This window comes from Alligator sinensis, unplaced genomic scaffold, assembly GCF_000455745.1.
Source record: "Alligator sinensis unplaced genomic scaffold, ASM45574v1 scaffold117_1, whole genome shotgun sequence".
NCBI classification, from domain to species: Eukaryota; Metazoa; Chordata; order Crocodylia; family Alligatoridae; genus Alligator; species Alligator sinensis.
In genome coordinates this window covers 1,850,673-1,857,081 of record NW_005841855.1, presented here as the reverse complement: position 1 = coordinate 1,857,081, position 6,409 = coordinate 1,850,673, and positions in this window count along the sequence as shown.

Genomic DNA, 6,409 nt, shown 5'->3' with positions numbered 1-6,409 from the left:
GAACCGTGTCTTTCAAGCTGCACTGGTCAATAGACTCATGTTTTCAATTGCTGGCTAGCAGGGGCACAAACTGTGTTTGCCTTACTCCATGTGAAAGCTATATGACTGAAGACCTAGCAAAAACCTAGGTCTGACATCGCTGGCAACAGAGGATCCTCTGAAAGTATGAAAGTTGAGCAATCTACGCTGTAATTCTTGCTCCCATTGTTATACTGAACAGGAAATGAATTCAGTTTACAAAGAAACACCTTGTTCATGGACACACTTTTTTTTCAATAGACCTTTTGAAATTGGTTCCTGTTTTAATGATGATTCATTTTATATTTCTGTGAATGATTTAACAAATACACTGTCTCTTTAAAGTACAGATTAGGAGGGATTTGTATTTTTATTTTTAAGAAAACTTGGGAGTTCTACAGGCCATTGGCCAGTTTTTAGAGAAAAAAATCTTTTACTTTAATCTGTCAAGTCTTTACAGAAGAATTCTATATTATGAATTATTTCAAGTGGACAACTAGTATTTGTATGCAGGCATTCTTGCTGCCTGAGGTTTATTTACAGTGGAAATGAAACCAAGAAACCCTTAGGGTTCTTAGACCAGTTGATTTTTCTCAGATTTCAGTTTGAGTGGTTTATTATTTCTTGAGGGACTGGAGGGATCACCAGCACCAAAATCAATACTTTACAGCAAGCCTTTGTGTTGTCTTTGGCTATTACCTCTCTGATCTGGTTACTCAGTTCTCAGAAAGCAAAACTGGGTGAGCTGGCTGTATTCGAGGCTGGAGTACTTGATTTCAAATTGCCACCCCTCTTCTAACATAAAAGTTAGATACATAGAAGGATTGAGTCTCCATAGTATAAGGGTCTCCTTGTGACATTTTTATAACCATAACTTGCTAAAGCTTTGTTTTCAGAGAAGCCAACAACTGACTTCCATGTTATATATCATGTTGATACCAGCCCTTGAAAATGTCCTGCTTTTGAACATAACATTTGGTTTCAAAAGTAGAAATACAGATGCTGTATATTTTGGGGGTTTTTTAATCTATGTTCTTACAAATTTCTTGGCAGTTTAACACGATTAATATCTCTGCTGTCTGGCCAGGAAATAACTATAAAATGTTATCAAAAGCCCCAAAATTTAAACCCAACACAGTGAAAGTGACTTATTAGGGACCAACTTCTGTTTTCTGCCCCATCACTCACACTGGCCGTGTCTACACGAGCGGTGGACTGTGCAGTTGTTACTGCATAGGTGTTTAGTACTTGCTTATGCATAAGCAAGCACTAAATGTCTGAGCAGTAACCAGCGTTACTGCACAGTACCATTGCCACACGGGTTTTTTCAGATGCAGTTAGAGCCTGCCAACGCTACTGCGCACTGTAGATGCGCCCACTGAATAATAATTTGCTGCTTCACTTAATCCCATGTGGATTTAATTCCAAGAATAAGGAACTACATAATAGGTTGATAGAATTGGGCCCAAATTAATAAACTGTTCAAAATTGTATATATTTTTAAAAGAAAACCAATGAAGATCAAATAAAGTGCATTTCACTCAGACTCTTTTTTCACAGCACAATTGAAACACGACATTCCAGGGAATGCTGGCATTTTTGACCAACTTGAAAAATGCGTAGTAGTTTCATCTGTCTATACATACAAACCCCTGTTGGGTTCCTCCGGTCACTTATATTGCACTTATGACTAGATTTTGGTTTGCCTTCTTGGATGGATGGTGAAGGGGGTGCAACAGATCCATGTGATTTGTCTCTGTACTCTGAGTTGGGACTGAAAAATGAGCTAATCTATAATACAAAATGGTCTTTATGTTTCTGCTCTATTATGTAGCTTGTCAGTATTATTTTTTTCCTGAGGAAAACATGTAATACGGGATGCCTGACCTTGCCTAGTCACCACTATTAAGCAGCCTGTAATGTATAGGAATGCAACATATTAAGTACACACCTGGACATGGGTGTTTGACTTAAAAAAGAAAGGTCTTTACATAAGGTCTCCATTAACACTCTAGCTTAATGTACTGTTACTTGTACTCATTCTGACTTTCCATTGAGACATATGGATTAGTGAGGACCATAAATGGATGTGTGATGCTTTGATTGATTCATCCAAAAGAAATTTCACTTGATTTCAAAATGAGCACATGAGACACTAGTTCTAAAGATCTGTAGCAGCTATTTCACTAATCCTTATGACTTCCTAATAAATTGCATACTTCAGATTTGTATTTGGTGTCTTGCATTGAACACATTATTGCCAGGCCAATGGGGAAATTGGTAGTGAATCTACTTGCCTCTTCCTCCAGGTCTTAAGGACTGTTTATTCTGCTCAGGTATGTGCTTAGGCAGCTCCATAATAATAGCATTGGATCAACATAATTCTTTTCCACGTCAAAGCACTGTGCAAACCTTTTAATTAAGCAGCTCCTCACCAATGAGGGATGAGTATGCTCATTTTACAGCTGGAGAAACTGAAGTAGGGAGAAGTGATTTGTCTAAGCAAATCATTGGTGAGCACCCAGGTTCAAACTCAGAACTGGGTGGCACTAAGGCACCCACCCAGCACCACCAGCCTGAAAGTTCCCTGCAGTAATTCATGCAAAATAATAGTGCTTTGGGCACACTGAATTGCTACAACACTTATAAAAGTGGAGATTTACAGACACCAAAGTCAATTAGCCACATTTGAACAATGGTTGGTTTTGTTCTGTTTAATGCTCTCACAAGCATGTTCAACTTGCATGTTCCCTTGGATATTTTTTCCCTTCCTTCCTTAAGTGTGCTTAAATATCCTCTCTATATTCAATAGCTACTTTATCTTCTTTGTCTGGCCCAATTCCTTCGCTAATGTCCATAATTTTCTACTTATGATGCTTCTCTTCCGTACCAAAGAGGGAAAGGGCATAGTTTTGGAAATTCATACTGAATTTTGGTGAGAGAGAGAGGAATGAACAGAAATGTTTCAAGTTCCAGTTGCTAGCACAGATGTGTATTTGAAGCCAGGCCCTACATTGTGAAATAAAAAACAAAAGCTGAAGATAATTGCTCCTTATGGACACCTTCCTTCAGTCTCTGCTTACCTGTCTCTCAGTAGTACTGTGTTTGGATCAGTAACTTTAAAAGGCTACTGCATTAACAACCTTAACCACTGTATCTATTCAAAGAGTAAGCAGTTTGGCACAGAGACAACAGTACTGCAGAAAAATACTCTCTGATTCGTTATTGATAGACATAAGTTAAAGCCATAAAGCTTGCAGCTTTATCAAGCAATATCTACTAAATCCTGGGAGCATGTAAGATAACCTAAATGTAATCTACTGCATACCAGCTCCTTCAGTGATGGATAGCAAAACAAAGGCAGGGCTAATGAAAAATTAATGAAAACAGTTACTTCCATAAGAAAAATGGTCTGTTTTCTCCCACCTTTGTATTGATTTTAACTGGCCCTGTAATTGAAAGTGTATAATTTTATCCTAAGGTAAAGGGGACTGAGGGTGAGGAGAGTGAGCATATAATTCTATTCATGTTTGTGACATACTTTCAGGCTACAAAAACAAAGCGTTTTCCTTAGGATGTTAAAGCCGCCTGTGAATGCGGACTTCAAGCATATTTTTTCAGCTACGGCATACTGCCATGCAGTTTGCCTGAAACCAGATATTGCATGAGCAGTGGACTTTGAATACTTTGAAGACTAGTGGGGAAGTACAAAGAAATAATGTTTAAGAAAAATCAAATATATTCTGTGTAATTTGGGATTTTCATATGTCTCATGCATTCAAGTTCATTTTTGATTGATCATCCTCCTTGTTGGAGAAGCGCTTTTTTTTTTTTTTTAAAGGAACTTGGGTCACTTTTTGTGAGTAAATTAGTATGCTCAATAGCACAGATCATTTTTGTATAGCCAACCTAATTGCGTTAAATTGTTCCACACACTGACTTGAATAATGAGATCCACTAACATTTGTTTTGCTCCCATTTTCTCAATCATGCCTTTAAACACAGCTGGCTTTTTGAGTAAACTGAACAGAACTGTGCTGACTTTTCAAGATATTGTAACATAAATCAATCTGGTGTAATACTCTGCCATAAGCTGGATATAAAATTATTTTAAAGCCATGTTAATATGCCCATCAAGGGTTTAGAATGCTGCTAAGATCATATATCTATAGTAGTGGAATATGGTCTTTAGGCTGAAAATAATTGCATTTATCAAAATGTCGAGGAACCATGTCTTTCCTGTACCTGCTTCTGTGCTGTATTAGACCTTTTATTATCTGCTTTGAGAGACAGTTACAAAACAGCTAGAATCTGTATTGGCCAGGAGTTGTGAAGTGAGACAGTTCTGCATCTACAGGTAGGCAAATGTTGTATTTTACCATTTCATGTTTCTGGTATGCTGTGGCTTGTCTTCCTTGGAGTAGCATAATTTCCCCTGTTATTTCCTTTACTGCAAAGCTTCAAACACTTGCTAAGCTGTCTTTTTTTTTTTATTTTTGTGATGACACAATAGTGGCTACAATGGAAGATGTTGCCCGTTACAGAGTTGCTGAAAAGTAGGTATTCAGCACCCCTTAATATGTTGCTGTATATTCTCTGCATTCTAGGAGCCCCCAGCTTTGTTAGGTGTTGTACAGACATGAAGCAATACTTTCTGATCTTAAGTTAAATCTATTGTGATAAATGGCTGTTGGTGATAAATGCCGAGTCTTTTAATGGTGCCCACTGCAGCACATGGTGATAACAAATAAGTGGGTGTCTGAACAGACAAGCATCAAGAACACTAAAAGCTACCTGGTAAAAATCACCAGGGCAGCGGTGTAGGCAGGTTTCAGGAATTTATTGCCACCGTAGATGAGGTGTTGCAGTGGTGTAAGACCAGAACCTTACCTTGTGCTAGGGTGTTGTAGGACTTAAGGCATGCAAACCACTTTGTAGACCAGTAAATTAAATTCTTCCTTCCCCAAAGAGTTTGCATTCTAAATAAAGATAGGGTATAATGAAGGAAACACTAGGTACTAAGGTAGAGAGGGTAATGCACACTGTGCAGGATTGCTTCTACCTGAAAGTTTGGTATGTCAAGAAAATGTTCAGTCCTATGCAGCTGGTATGCAGTAGATTACATTTACACGGACACATACATTTGAAGCCATTTCAAAAGAGGAGCGTTGTTTCATCCAGCCTTAAAGTGGGATTGTATCATTCCCTGCTTGTCCACTGGTAACAATTGGAAAGTAACAGCTGTTGCCCTTTTGAAACATCCCCCTTTTGGAAGGGGGAATATATGTGCGCCTGTAACCAAAGTAACCTTAGTCTGAATATTGCTGTCCCAACCACTTTAGAGAAGCTGGCCAAGACACCTACTTGAAACACTGTTTAAGTAGTTGCAAAAAGAAAGCTGGCAAAAGAAGCCCCACATAGCTTTACATGAAATGACTCAAGGGGCCCATAAGGTGCCGAGAATTTTGGCAGAGCACTTAAGGGTGCGCTTAGCTTTTTTGAGAAATAGGAGCACATAGTATAACGGGACGCATTTAAAATGAAGCACATATTTGAGAACATTGATAGATGAGGGGCCCCAAGCTCAGCCCATTGCAACATCCAGTATTCCATTATCTCTTATTCATACCAAACTTCAGAGCAGAGCTGGGCTGGGGAGTCAGTTGCCAGGCAGATTATAATGTGTCAAAAATCCAATGTCTATGTTTAGTCCCTGATCTCTAGTATCCAGCAGGTTGATGAAATGGAGCTCATAGGCTCGTCTCTGGGATGTGTTGTGTAAATTTCCCTTGAGGATCAGGACTGAGAGATCGGAGAGAGAGTGGCCCTCCTGTGAGAAATGTGCCCCCACCGGTAATTGGGTGTTTCTGTCTTTGATGGATTTCCGGTGTGCGTTCATTCTGGTGCGCAGTTGTTGTCTGGTCTCTCCTACATATCTTCCATCAGGGCATTTGGTGCATTGGATGAGGTATACTACATTCCTGGAGGTGCAGCTGTAAGATCCTGGGATGCTGATGGCTCTGTTGTGGGGTGTAGTAATAGTGGGGGTGGTGGAGATGTGTTGGCAGGTTTTGTATTTCTTGTCATGGCACGGTCTGGATCCTTTTGGTGTGTTCTGGGCTTGAGGAAGTTTGCTTCTGGTGATGAGGTTGGCGAGGTTCGGTGCTTGTCTGAAGGCTAGGATGGGTGGCTCTGGGAAGATCTTTTTAAGAATAGGGTCTTTTTCTAATATGGGTTGCAATTTTTTGAGGATTTTCCGTACAGGTTCAAGGGATGGGTGATACGTCATAACCAGCGGTGTGCGATTTGTGGGTGTTTTTCTTTTGTACTGCAGCAGTTCTTCACGTGGTATCCAGGTGGCTCTTTCAAACGTGCAATCTACCTCTCTGGA